This window comes from Sceloporus occidentalis, unplaced genomic scaffold (assembly GCF_023333645.1).
Source record: "Sceloporus occidentalis isolate IW3139 unplaced genomic scaffold, rSceOcc1.0.p SCAF_3, whole genome shotgun sequence".
In the NCBI taxonomy this organism is placed as follows: domain Eukaryota; kingdom Metazoa; phylum Chordata; class Lepidosauria; order Squamata; family Phrynosomatidae; genus Sceloporus; species Sceloporus occidentalis.
Genome location: NW_028316983.1, coordinates 117,020,501 through 117,033,751, shown reverse-complemented (window position 1 = coordinate 117,033,751; position 13,251 = coordinate 117,020,501). Strand labels below are relative to the sequence as shown.

The 13,251-nt window shown below is 41.6% G+C and overlaps 1 protein-coding gene across 6 annotated transcripts in view; it reads left to right on the top strand.

Annotated features, from left to right (window-relative positions):
* CEP350 (centrosomal protein 350) overlaps nucleotides 1-13,251 on the top strand; it is a 94,964-nt gene that overhangs the window by 2,644 nt on the left and 79,069 nt on the right. Inside the window, exons 1-2 of one of the 6 annotated variants that reach the window (XM_089515916.1) lie at nucleotides 9,502-9,630; nucleotides 10,231-10,301. The exons of the other annotated variants lie outside the window; for them this stretch is intronic. The gene's annotated coding sequence lies outside the window, so the exon portion shown is untranslated. Of the gene's footprint in view, nucleotides 1-9,501; nucleotides 9,631-10,230; nucleotides 10,302-13,251 lie in introns of those variants that run through there. 6 annotated transcript variants of the gene reach the window in all.

The following is a 13,251-nucleotide window of genomic DNA, read 5'->3' as shown; positions in this document are numbered from 1 at the left end:
CACAAACAAGACATTTTCTCCTCCAAAGGACCAGCTAATTTTAGGGTGTATGTTAGCTGCCTTCAAGTTAACCTCGACTCGTGGCAGCTGTAGATTCAGGTCCATGGTCTCCCATATTGAGTATATTTATTAGGCATGTGGTCTTCCTCCCATTTTCCTGCCGTCCCCCTTTCCTAGCACTATCATATATTCTAGTGAGTCCTGCCTTCTCATGATGTGGCCAAAGTACGAGAGCCTCAACTTAGTCATTTTGGCATCCAGGGAGAGTTCAGCCTTGCTTTTTGTCTAGGATCCTTTTGTTTGTCTTTTCAGCTGTCCATGGTATCCTCAGCAGGCTTCTTCTTCAGCACCACATCTCAAATGAATGTTCTTCATACCCGCTTTCTTCACTGCCCAGCTCTCACAGCCATAAATGGTAACGGGGAATACAGTGGCTTGAACGATGCTAGCTTTTGTGTGCAACTGTATATCATCTAGTTATTTCATAGCTGCCCTTCCTAAAGGTGTAGATGCTTCTTAAGGACCTACTTCTTTTGTACACATCCTGCTTTCACCACTGCTGATGCAGTACTGTAGTAGCAAAGACAGTCTTAGGCCTGTTACGGACAGCCAAAATAAAGCTGCTTCGAGTCACAGTGGAGGTATGGTGTTTCAATGATGCATGTGTCATAAGAGTCTAGAAGCCACACCAAAGCCACACTCCAGTCCTTAGCGCTGGAGCGTGGCTTTGGTGCAACTTCTGGACTCTTAGGATGCATGCATCATTGAAACACCGTACTTCCACTGTGACTCGAAGCAGCTTTATTTTGGCTGTCTGTAACAGGCCCTAGTCTGTTCCTCTGAGGGGCTCTGGGAGATCAAGCCCTTTTTAAAGGCAGTCACCCCTATCGGCTGCTGTTCTTCTGTAAATGGTATTCAGTGGTATACTCTCTCTGATAATGGAGGTTTTGTTTACCTAATAGCTGTTGATAGTGTCTGTGTTCCTTAGTTAATCTACGTTTAAACTCATCTAAGCAAGTAACGATCATCATATTTTAGAACACTAAATGAAATCAACCATGTGTTTTGTTGATAGTAATATCTCCTGCCAGTCTGTTTCATTGAATAACTCTTGTTCAGATATTGCAGTGAAGTCCTCATATAAGGTGTCTCTTGGATCATCTGATTTACCTTCTTGTTGTTATACAGAGGGAATCCCAAAGTTGGTAATTTATTTATTTCCTCTATGTGCTGCCTTTCTTCTGGAGTGGGACCCAAGGAGGCTCAGAGAAAGAATCAGTGAACTTCCACTAGCCAGTGAAGCTGTTTCAACAAGGGATTTACGTGCTCCTTGTAATTGGCCCTAGTTGGTATTCTGGCCACAGCATTTTGAGCCTGTTGAAGTTTCCAAACAGCTTTCAAAGACAGCACCATGTAGATTGCATTATAGTAGTCCAAATGGGATGTCATCAAAACATGTGTTATAACAGGCAGATGTTTCTCAAGAACAGAGCTGGCATACAAGTCTTAATTGTGCAAATGCACTCCCCATCACTGTGGGAACCTGAGCATCCAGGCTCAGGGTTGAGTCCAGGAGGACACCCACACTGCAAGCCTGAGATTTCAGGAGAAGTGTAACTGCCTCCAGCAGAGGTGGAATCCCTGTTCTCTGATCTACCTTTCAACTGATCTGCCTTGTTACAGTACTTTTGCTTTTACTAATGTACTTTTACTAATGAGGTAGACATGTGTCATGTAGGCTATTGTGCAGCAGCCCCCGCTCCCTCCCCAACTCTAGAGATGGGAGGACAGTCAGGGCATCTGTATGGTTATGGCAGTGTGTAATGCTGTCTGGTTTGTATTGATGTCTATAGAAATATGAATTGCTTCCTATTCCTTCTACTGTCATATATTACTGGCTTATCTTTTTTTTCCTGAGGGGGTGTGCACCTTTTTGCTGTCATATGGACAATACCTCAGCTTTTCAAATGGAGCCTTCCAGCTCATTAACCATTCATCTTGGATAAGTTTCTGTCTTCCTAATGTCTGGTGTGTAGATGAACTAAGTTCCCATTATTGTGGTTTTAGATAATCTCCAAGTTCTCCTCAAGAGAAAGCTGGACAGCGGAGTAGCTTTGTGGGACCAGTGTTGGGCCCTCTACCTCCTCCCCAAAAAGGAGGTCTTTAAACAGAGGCTGGATGGTCATCTGTTGGGGATGCTTTGATTGGGAGTTCCTGCATGACAGAATGGGGTTGGACAGGATGGTCCTTGTGGTTTCTTCCACCTCTACAATTCCATGATTCTTGAGGGCAGGGAACCGTCCAATTAAAAAGATTGTATGTACAGCGCTGTGTAAATTTACAGCGCTTTATAAATAAAGGTTAATAATAATAATAATAATAAGGAAGCTGAGCAGCAGAGGAACAGGAGAAGGGGTATGAGGTCGTCCCTTCTCCTCCTCTGCTGCTCGACTTCCACCTCGGAGAGAGAGCCATGCAGTGGAGAAAGAGCAGGCGCCAGGTGCAGCAGCACTTGCACACATACGCCCCCCCCCCCGGTGCAAACCACACATACACCCCCCCCCGTTGCAAACCACACTCCCTGCACCCTCACAGTGATGCCACTGCTGTTAATTGTGTTCTTGAATTCCGAATAGTTTTCTTCTCGACTCTAAGCTAAGTTTTCTTGCATTTGTAGTGTTTTCTAAATTTCTGTGACTAGATTAAAGCACAAGAAGGGATGTGGTGGCTCAGTGGTCAGGATGCTGACAGCAGATTGGCAGTTCAAGACCCAAGCACTGCACTAGTCTGGGTTTCTGCCAGCCTAGTAGTTTGAGTACAACTGGTCAGGTGGCTTGAAATTGGGACTAAGACTTTGGGTTCAAATCCCCTCCTGGCTTTTGAAATTTTGGACAGGAAAACAGGTGTGGATTACATGCGGCTTCTATCTATCTCTGATGGATCTTATCTCACTGCCCTATACCTGAGCTGTAGGCAGCCTGTATGCAACCCAGGATTTTCCGGCAGCTTTTCAAGAACGGGAAAACCCTGCATGTAACCAACACCTGTTTTCTCGTGTGATCTCCTTAGTGGATAACACTGGGTATGCCACTCAGAGGAAGGCAATGGCAAATTTCCCTGAACAATCTTTGCTAAGAACACCCTGTGATAGGTTTGCCATAGCATTACTACAAATCAAAAACCAAAGTATATAACAGCATGAAGTCGACGGCTTTCCCGGCTGAAATGCATCGTTTTTTGTGGAATTTTCTGGCTATGTGGCCATATTCTGGAAGAATTTATTCCTGACGCTTTGCTGACATCTGTGGCTGCACATGTGTAATGTAATAAATAAGTAAGAGCATGCTGCATTATTGGCAAAATCAGTAATATTTTCTATATTATTATTATTATTATTATATATTTTCTGAACTTAATTTAAAGGGGATACTAATGCATTTTGAAAGATTTTTTTCAAAATATCTGCAGCTCTTTTTCTTGCTTTGGGGAGAGCCCTGATAGCTTGTTTTGGAAAAAGAGACTTATTATGAAAAGTAATGAGCAATGCTGTGAGTATTATTATTGTTATTATTATTATTATTATTATTATTATTAACCTTTATTTATAAAGCGCTGTAAATTTACACAGCGCTGTACATAAATTTTTTAGTCAGACAGTTCCCTGCCCTCAGGCTTACAATCTAAACGAAGTTACTTTCATTGAAACATTGTAATTAGCAGGAGCCTTCTACATTTTAAAGACTAGTGCATATTAGGAATAAATTACTTTAAAAAAGTAATTTCCCAAGTTCTGGTGTACTGAATAGGAAGCAATAAAACTGGGTGACTGTGCCAGGAGGAATTGGAAAGGACATTTGATGAGTGGAACGGACTTTGGAAATAAACTTTACTATATAGAGGAACATGACTGTGAAAAAGGGCATTGTTGAAGAGTATATACTTAATTACTTTGTGGACTCTTTGTTTTAATTCATCTTAATTTGCTGAAAAGCAATACCTCATTAGCACAAAAAGGTAGAAATAACCTAGCTTGGACTGCCCATGTCTTTATTCTCCACGCTCCTGCACACTACTCCATGACAGTTGACTGCAATATTCTTTGGCTTTGTCATTGATTTTCAATTGTTAACACACTTCAGCCATTTGCAAACAGATATTTTAAGTGCTGGAAGATATTATCTCACTGCATGAAGGTGCATTTATACCTGTGAAACTGATTCTGGTACACTAACATAATTATAAGTACAAATTTGTGGAGTGGTTGTTCTACAGCAGCTTTCTCCATTCTGGATTCCTCCATGTGTTTTGGACTGTAGTTCCCACCAGCTCATCTAGTAAGGTCAGTGGGTTCAAATGATAGGATTTATAGTATGACGCATTTTATAACAATGCAATCTATAAGAACAACGAGCATATATTTGGATATCCTAAAACAATATTCAACAGGTTTTTTTAATGGGCTTTTAGTTGCTTGCATTAGTTCAAAGAAATATGTGTGATACTGCTCAAGGATATAGCCAGGATTTGGGAAGGGGGGGGGGTCCTGACTAAGTGCCACGATTTTGGGGGGTCGGTGGGGGGTAAACATGTTGCAAATACATCAGGATATTAAAGTAATAAACACAATTTTAATTAGATCCACTGGGGGAAACTTATATTTTGTGATTAGATTAGTTTTGGTTGATATTATTTTTAACATTAATTAATGGAAGGGGGGTCCAAACCCCATGCCCCCCCCCCATGGCTACGTCACTGTCTTAAGGCTCCTTTAATTTGCATAAACTCTTGGTCTGTATATAGATGTTTGACATAGATATAAGCCTTCTTGAAAACTAATCTTCTAGAAGGCATGTGAGCTTCTCAGGGCCTGTGCTTAGTTTTACACAAACTAGTTGCATTTGTCGGGGCTCATTTGTTTCTGTAAGCCATCTTATTAACATTTTTTCTGTACAGAATATTTGAATGCTATGCTGTATAAAATATTAGAATGTCTCAAGGAAATTTCTAAAGAGAGTGTGATTGTGATCTGGTTTCTCACACTGTTGTGTTCTGTAACTCTTCATATTGATTCATTTGAAGGCATTCTATTGTTTCTAACATTACATGCTAATTTGTCTTTAGGAACTTGATGGTTCAGTGTTGATGAATCCATGTCTTGGATGACATAACTTCTATAGTATTTCTTCTTGTCACGTGTTTTCTGCCAAATCATCAGTCTTGACTTTCCCCATTAGAGGGTATAAATTCTCTGTCGTGTTTTCACAGTGTTATGTCTAGTTGAAACCCTGAGCTTGGAATATTACTTTTTAAAAATAGTTCATTCTTGTTATTTGCTGCAATATTTGAGAAGTGTTAGATTGAGTAACTGGATACGGTATTTGGTGCACTCCTTATTTTTGTATTACTTTCCTTTATTTTTGAGTAGAACAGCATTAGGATTGAGAAGAGAATAGCACAGAAATATTTCTGTCACAGTGCCTCTAAATATGCCCTTGGAATATAACTTTTGACAGTAACTAGAAATGGTTACTTGTTAAACCAGTAAAGTAACTTCATTTTCCCTCATATCATACCTTTTGGAACATGACTTAGGCCTGTTACAGACTGCCAAAATAAAGCTGCTTTGGGTCTCTTTGGAGGTATGCTATTTAAATGATGCATGCACCCTAAGAATCCGGAAGCTGCACCAAAAGCTACACTCCGGTGCTTAGGAATGGAGTGTGACTTTGGTGCAACCTCCAGACTTTTAGGACCCATGCATCATTTAAATAGCATACAGTGCGCCCGCACCATACGCGGGCACGCCATACGCGGCCTTGAGCATATTTGTCTAAGCCGCTGCGCGCGCGCGGGGCAGAGAGGGCAACGCGTACCATTCAATTGAATGGGCGTACACGCCCGTTGCGCCCCGCGCACGCCCGCACCGCCGCGCACGAGCCCCATTGTTTCCAATGGGGCTCGAGCATAGGCGGAATTCGCCTTACGCGGAGGGATCAGGAACGGATCCCCCGTGTAAGGCGAGGACGGACTGTACCTCCAAAGAGACCCGAAGTAGCTTTATTTTGGCAGTCTGTAACAGGCCTTAGTTTACTCCAGAGAGGTACTTATGGTAGCTACATTAAATATATTACTTGTAACTCATTACTTTCAAGCTCTGTTCAAACCTGTGCTTGGTTACGTTGTGCTGCATACCTATGCATATGTTGGTTTTATGGCCTCTCTTTCCCAACACACATTTCTAGAGTATTTTACTGGTATTTGTTTTTCTCCTGCCTGCTTCCCATGGCTGCACATATTTTCTTTCCTATTCACTCTTTCCATCTCTTCGAAGTAGATAGGCCTGAGAGATAGCAGGACAGGGAGCTGAGATAGTGACTGGCTCAAGGCCACTTAGCGGCTTTCATGATCTGGACCTCCTGATCCAAATACAATACACTATTTGCAACACCACTGGACTTTTTGTGAGTTGTACTTTGTTGCAGCTGATTTATAGTCTGTAGCTTTGAGATTGTACTGTCTCAACCCTAGTTTGTAGGACAGCTACAAACTATAGTTGGCTAGCTAAAATGTAGTGCTGTGCATTGTAGGCAATGTCACACTACGCTATTATAGCACCATTATTCCTTTTTGACTGCTCTCTCCTGTGGGAGGGTCATTTTGCATTCCCAGCCAGAAAGCTCTTAGGCAACACTAAACTACAAACCCCAGAATTCCACAGTAAGCAACCAGAGCAGGTAAAGTGCAATAATAGCTCTATAACAGTGTAATGTGATAGTGGTTGTAGTTTTAAAGCATTAGCATGACATTATAGAATGTAAATTGTTGCTTTTTTTCCCCTCAGCAGATCCAGTAAATAACTACAGACCAGTGGTCCCCAAACTTTTTTGGGCAGCCGCTCCCTTTCCTTTTGGGTTACAATTTTATCACCCCCTAATACATGTTTCTTGATGTTAGGTCTACTGTTCTACAGCAAATTTAAAACAACCAATCTTAGTCACTGCTCCCTTTGTACCCAGCAACCCTGGGAGCAGCAACTGGGCAGCTTGCTGAGCAGTTCCCAACAAGCCTCTTGCCCATACCATCCTTGCGGCAAAGGCAGGCGCATGCAAGAGGCTTCTTGGTTGCTGCTCGACTGGCTGCTTGGTTGCTGCTCCCTTTGCGCCCAGTCACCCTGGGAGCAGCAACTGAGAAGTAGGCTGTGCAGTGACTGAGAATCCTCTCACCCATGCTGGCCTTGAGGCAAAGACAAATGTGGACAAGAAGCTTTTTGGTCTGTGCTCAGCCAGCTGCTTGGTTGCTGCTGCTGTGGTGACCAAGGGCAAAAGGAAAAGCTTCTTCCTGGTGAGGAAGGACTCTCAATCCTTCTTCATTGAAGTGGAGAGGGGACTGATCCAAGGAACTGATCCAAGGCAAAGGATTCTTTCCAAGGATCAGCCCCGAATACCCCTCCTTCTTTCCTAGAGACATGTCTTCCCCACACAGCTTCAAGTATCCTCCCCCCCCCCCAAAAAAAAATCATTGTTTCTTCTGTTAAACTCTTCTCTCAGCTTGTCCAAAGACCGGAGCAGCAGCACAGCTCCAACCTGCTAGCCAAGTCCCAGCAAACCTCACAAAACTTAAGCAGGGTCCCAAATCTGAAAGCTCCTTTTTGCTGCCTCTTCACTAGTGCCATGTGCCCTAACTCCTTTCTCCAGTCAGAAAATGGCACCACTCCAAGCCACAGAAATGACGCCCTGAATCTAACGCCACTGCTAGTGAAAGATATGGCTAAGGGAATGAACTCACTTGAGCAAGCGAAGTGCTGGATACACTACTGCACAAAGTGAACAGTGAGGCTTTACAGTGGTTTTAAACTACTGAAAAGAATTTTTAATGCAACCTTCATCGCCACCATATTCGGAAAAGCTGCTGGTTTCCCTTATCTTTCTTGCATACCAATATAAAAGTATACAAAAGACTGAAGGCCCCCTGCTGCTCCCTTTTCCCCTCACTGGGATATTTCCACTGCCCACTTGGGGAATGGCTTCTATAGGCCTTTGTTGTATCTGTTCTGGTGAAAAATCGATTCATAGAATCATAGAGTTGGAAGAGACCACAAGGGCCATCCAGTTCAATCCCCTGCCATGCAGGAACGCTCAGTCAAAGCATCCCTGACAGATGGCCATCAAGCCTCTTTTTAAAGGCCTCCAAGGAAGGAGACTCCACTACTCTCTGAGGAAGTGTGTTCCACTGTCAAACAGCCCTTACTGTCAGGACGTTCCTCCTAATGTCGAGGTGGGTTATATGCTTATATTTAAACATGGTTACAGGTAAAAATGATTCAGTGAATGCTTTTCTTTGGAATGTAATTATGAGATATTCTTGTAACTTGCTTATCACTCTACAAGAAGAGCGGCTGGGGAAGTGAGGACAATGCCCTAACTAAAGATGGGTGGACTGTTTAAATGCAATTAAAGCAAACCAGTTTCCAAATCTGCCTCAGAGCATAGCTTCATACATTGTTTTTTCATTTGAATGTAATGCTTGTCTGTAGTGAGCTAAAAAGTACAAAATAAGTTTAAATGTAGCAATAAATTGTGGTTTAATATTAAGATAATTGATCTATAGCCACCTCAGGCGTGTGTACTTCCCCACCTTCCATATAGCCCTCTGGCACCAACGTTAGGAGAAAATCAGAGGCTTATCTTTATGTTTTTGATAAACTCAAGTTTAGCATTGTGTCTGAATCTCAAGCTTTGATTAATCTTAGTCACGGTTTATGGAAATAAGAGAATTTCATAATGCTACTGTTTTTCTTAAACCATAGTTAGGTTGCTCTGGGATTTGACAGAATGCATATCTGCCTAGCCAAGGAAAGAGAGAATAAATGTTAGAGACTTTCCTAAGTCTGTTGCTATAATGATAAACCAAATGATGACCATCTCTTTTATTACACGAGCTGTATGTATTATAGAATCACTTCTTTCCAGGATGAAGAATAACAATGGTTGCATGCTGTCTGGGTTAGCTCAATCAATCAGTTAATGGATCTATTTACTTGTGGCAGTTCTAGCCCCCAGATTACCAGCTTGCCTGCAGGGTCTTTGTCAAACTCTTTACTGAAATCAAGAAATACTATATCCACAGCATTCCCTTGATCTACCAAACTTGTATTAATGTTAACTGCCATCACATTGACTGTGACTTATGGTGACTCTATGAATGAAAGACCATCAAGTCACCCTTTCATCAACAGCCCTGCTCAGATCTTGCAGGATCAGGACCATGGTCTCCCTAATTGAATCTGTCCATCTGTAATATGATCTTCCTCTGTTCCTACTACCTTCTATCTTACCAAGCATTGTCTTTTCTAGTGAGTCATGATATATCCAAAGTACATCAGCCTCAGTTTAGTCATCTTGGCTTCTAGGGATAGTTCAAGCTTAATTTGCTGTAGGACCATTTATTTCCCCCCCCCCCACCCCCAATTTATTGTCTTTTTTTAAACCCACAGTACCCACAGAACTCTTCTCCAGCACCACATTTCAGAAGAGCTGATTTTCTTCCTATGAGCTTTCTTCACTGTCCAGCTTTTACGGACATACATAGAACTGGGAGATATGGTGGCATGGACTTTAGTATTCAATTACGGTATATATCTTTACATTTCAGGATCTTGTCTTGTTCCTTCATAGCTGCCCTTCTGTTCCGGATCCCCATGCAGATACCAAAATCCACAAATGCTCAAGTCCCATTGTCCTGAATGGTGGCGCAGCCACCGCTCTTTCTCCTCCCTCCTTCTCTTCCTTCTTCCACCTCTTCCTTGCCACTCAAGCCCCCCTGAAACCTGCCTTGCCCCTCTCACTATGGCGGGTGGCAGTGGGGTGCCTCCTCTTCCTCTTCCTCCTCCCCCTCTTCCAACTTCCTCCTTCTTCCTTCTGTTTGAACCTGCCACTGCCTCTTCTTGCCTCTTCCTCTTCCTCCTCATCTTCCATGCATGTTCTGCTGCCTCCTGCCACGGGCTTGCCATCCACGGATGCTCAAATCCATGGATGGCAAGTCCGCAGATACAGAGGGCAGACTGTACTCGTTTTTGGGATATCCATGCTAGCTCTTAGTAATTAGAGTATCATTTCTATGTGTGCAGAGATTGACAGTTTAATTATCTGTTCTGGAACCATTCCTGGTATTGATATTAAGTTGACTGGTTGGTAGTTGCTCAGGTCCTTTTTTTTTTTTTTGACCTTTTAGAAGATGGACAAAACAGTTTCCCTTTGCCAGTCTACTCTTCTCCAGAGCTGGATGAACTGCATCCAAGAGAGGTAAAAGAACTGGAAGTTATAAAATCAGAGCCATTTTTAACAATCTTTGAGAATTCTTGGAGGCTCCAGCCACCTGGAAGGTGTTGAATATTGTTCCCAATCTTAAAAGGTGGCGGGGGGGGGGGGGGCGAGTGGGGAGAGAAGATGATGGCGGTCCCAAATGGGCTGTGGAAAGAAGTGGGAAATATCAGCTCTAAGTGCCTTCAAGCATTTAAGTCCAACTTATGGTGACTCTAAGGTGATCCTACCACAGAGTTTTGTTTTTTGTTTTGTTTTGTTTTTAGCCAGATTTCTTTGGAGGAGGTTTATGTGGCTAAGTGGGAATTTGAACCCTGTTCTCTAGTGTCCTAGTCCAAGGCTCAAATCACTACAGCAAGCTGGCTCTTTAGAAAATGTCTTTTAAAAAATCTACATATGAGTACAGGGAAGATAAGATATGCATTTTCATTTGCACTTGTAGTTTTTCATCACCATGATAATCCATATTCTCTCTATCTATCAGGAAAATGACAGGGCATTTATATTTTCCAGTTATACACCATTTCTAGACTTGCTGCCAAACATAAATATAAATGAATTAGGAGAAGGAGACTCACTTGCATAATAGAAAAGAGATAATAGTCCCAACTTTGGTGATTTTTTTTTTTTTTTGCGTGAAGCCATTTGACTGATTTCTGTTAGTACCAAACTCCAGAAATGAGTGCTTGTGGGTATGGTCATCAGATATAGTGGTAATAAATTATACCCAAAAAACAATCATGCGTGAGAGATTTTAGGTAATTTCCAAAATTTTCAGTCATGCATGATTTGTAATACAATTCATGATGAGCAATGTGTTGATAAAATATATCTGCCTGCCAGGGCTTGGGAACTTTCAAGCTCACATAGGGTCCTTTTGATTAAAGATTTTAAAAAAGAAGGAAGGACATGTCTGATTACTGTATATACTCGATTATAAGTTGATGTGATATATTAATCAAGTGCAGGTTTGGAGGCCAAAATTGTGGCTTTTGATAGGACGCATAGGTAAGTCGTGAGTAAAACTTAGTCAAAAATGATGTAAAAGACATAGCTAAGGAAATCTATGTCAACAGACTTACAAAATTCCAGCAGGCATAAATGTTTGTGTGCTCCCTAAGGTGGCCCAAGGTTGGCAGCAAAAATCTCCTTGCCAGCGGACCATTTAGGACCGCAGCGGTGGCCCGCTTTCAGAGTGGGCTATCTAGTCACTACAGTCCCTGGCTGATTGTGGATTTCCATGGTTGAACGGGAATATGAATCCTGGTCTCCAGCATCCTAGCCCAACACTTAGACTACTGTACAGCGTTGGCACTCTACCCAGCTCTATTAGACCCACTTAGTTAGGACTTTGAATCAGTGGAACATAAGTGTTGAATTACAATGAGTCTCCTCTAGTACTAATACGTAGATTTAAACCTATGGTTCCTTTAACATTTGATTCTGTGGCCTGGTTGGCATGTTGTGACTAGATTCTTTCATGTGCCGTGTGCATTTGTGCACTTGCTCATCCACACAAGCTTGAGGATTTAAGCTGTTGTGTCAACTGTTGTGTTAGTTGTGTTACCAAATTTATTCATTCATCAGTAGTCTGTTAATTATATGATCAGTGTCACAGGGTATGTGTGTTTCATTCATCTCAGACAAAGCTATAAAGTAATCCTTTAAATGCCTGGTCTTTTGAGTTTGTGGTACTGTAAACCTGAGATGTAATTGCAAGTGAATCATGTGTTGGCATAATTTTGGGGATGACTATGATTCCTGCAGTAACATTCTTAAAAAATAAAAGGGGTATATTTTTGGAGGGTATTTCTTCTGCTGGCTGAGCTCTCATAGTTAAATGGATCCAAGGCAGCATGCCTCTGGATAATGATATTGGAAGCAAGGGGAGGAGGGGATGCTAAAAAGATCTCGGTAGCATGGTATTACTTACAATCTTTATAATTACTATATGCAGACAGATTTGATCATGCAAATTATCAGATTTATTTGTTTAGTCAGCTCTCAACCTACTAGGGCTCCTGAGATGATGTACAGTTGATAAAAACACTTTTTGAAAAGTAAATGACTAAAAACCATTTAAAAACATACCAATCATTACTTTTGAAATAATTCTAAAACCAGTGAAAGAGGTTTTTTAACAAAGTCAGAGCAGACACTGCTAATTTTGCAAGCCAAAAGCCACACAAAACAGATACATGCTGGAAATTCAAATGGGATGGAGCCAGCATGACCTCTCTTGAGAGGGAGTTCCATAGTTGGGAGGCTGCTACAGATAAAGCCCTGTCACGTGTACCCACCAGTATAGTCTCACAGGTTAGTGAGATATGTACCAGGGCCTCTGTTCATGATGTTAGAGTTTGAGAAGATTTTAGGCAATCTAGATCTAGCCTTTTCTACTTACAAAGGTCAAAATTTTACTTTCAAAGTCCTGGTTATGACCTATAAAGCCCTATATGGGTCAGGTCCAGGCTATTTGAGAAACCCTATCTCCCTTTATGAGCTGACCCAAGCTCTGAAATCTTAAGGAGCGTCTCTTCTGTCTTTCCCACCTCCATCGCAAAGCACGGTTGGTGGAGACATGAGAGAGCCTTTTCCATGGCTGCCCCTGGACTGTAGAACTTTCTTCCCAGGGAGCCCAGAATGGCCTCCTCTTTGTTGTCCTTTCACTGGAGGTTTTAAAGATTGGCATGGGGTGTTACATTGTTTTAAAGTGTTTTAAAAGTTTTTACCTTTTTAACTATATTTTAATTTTTTAACATGTAATTTGTTTTAATATTGTAATAATTTAATTCTATTTTAATGTATCATTTTTGTATGCTTTTAATTGTACTGTTTTTTTTAAATATTGTAACCCACTCTGAGACCCAGTTTTGAGAAAAGGGTGAGATATAAATAAATATAATAATAATGATGATGATAATGGTAATAA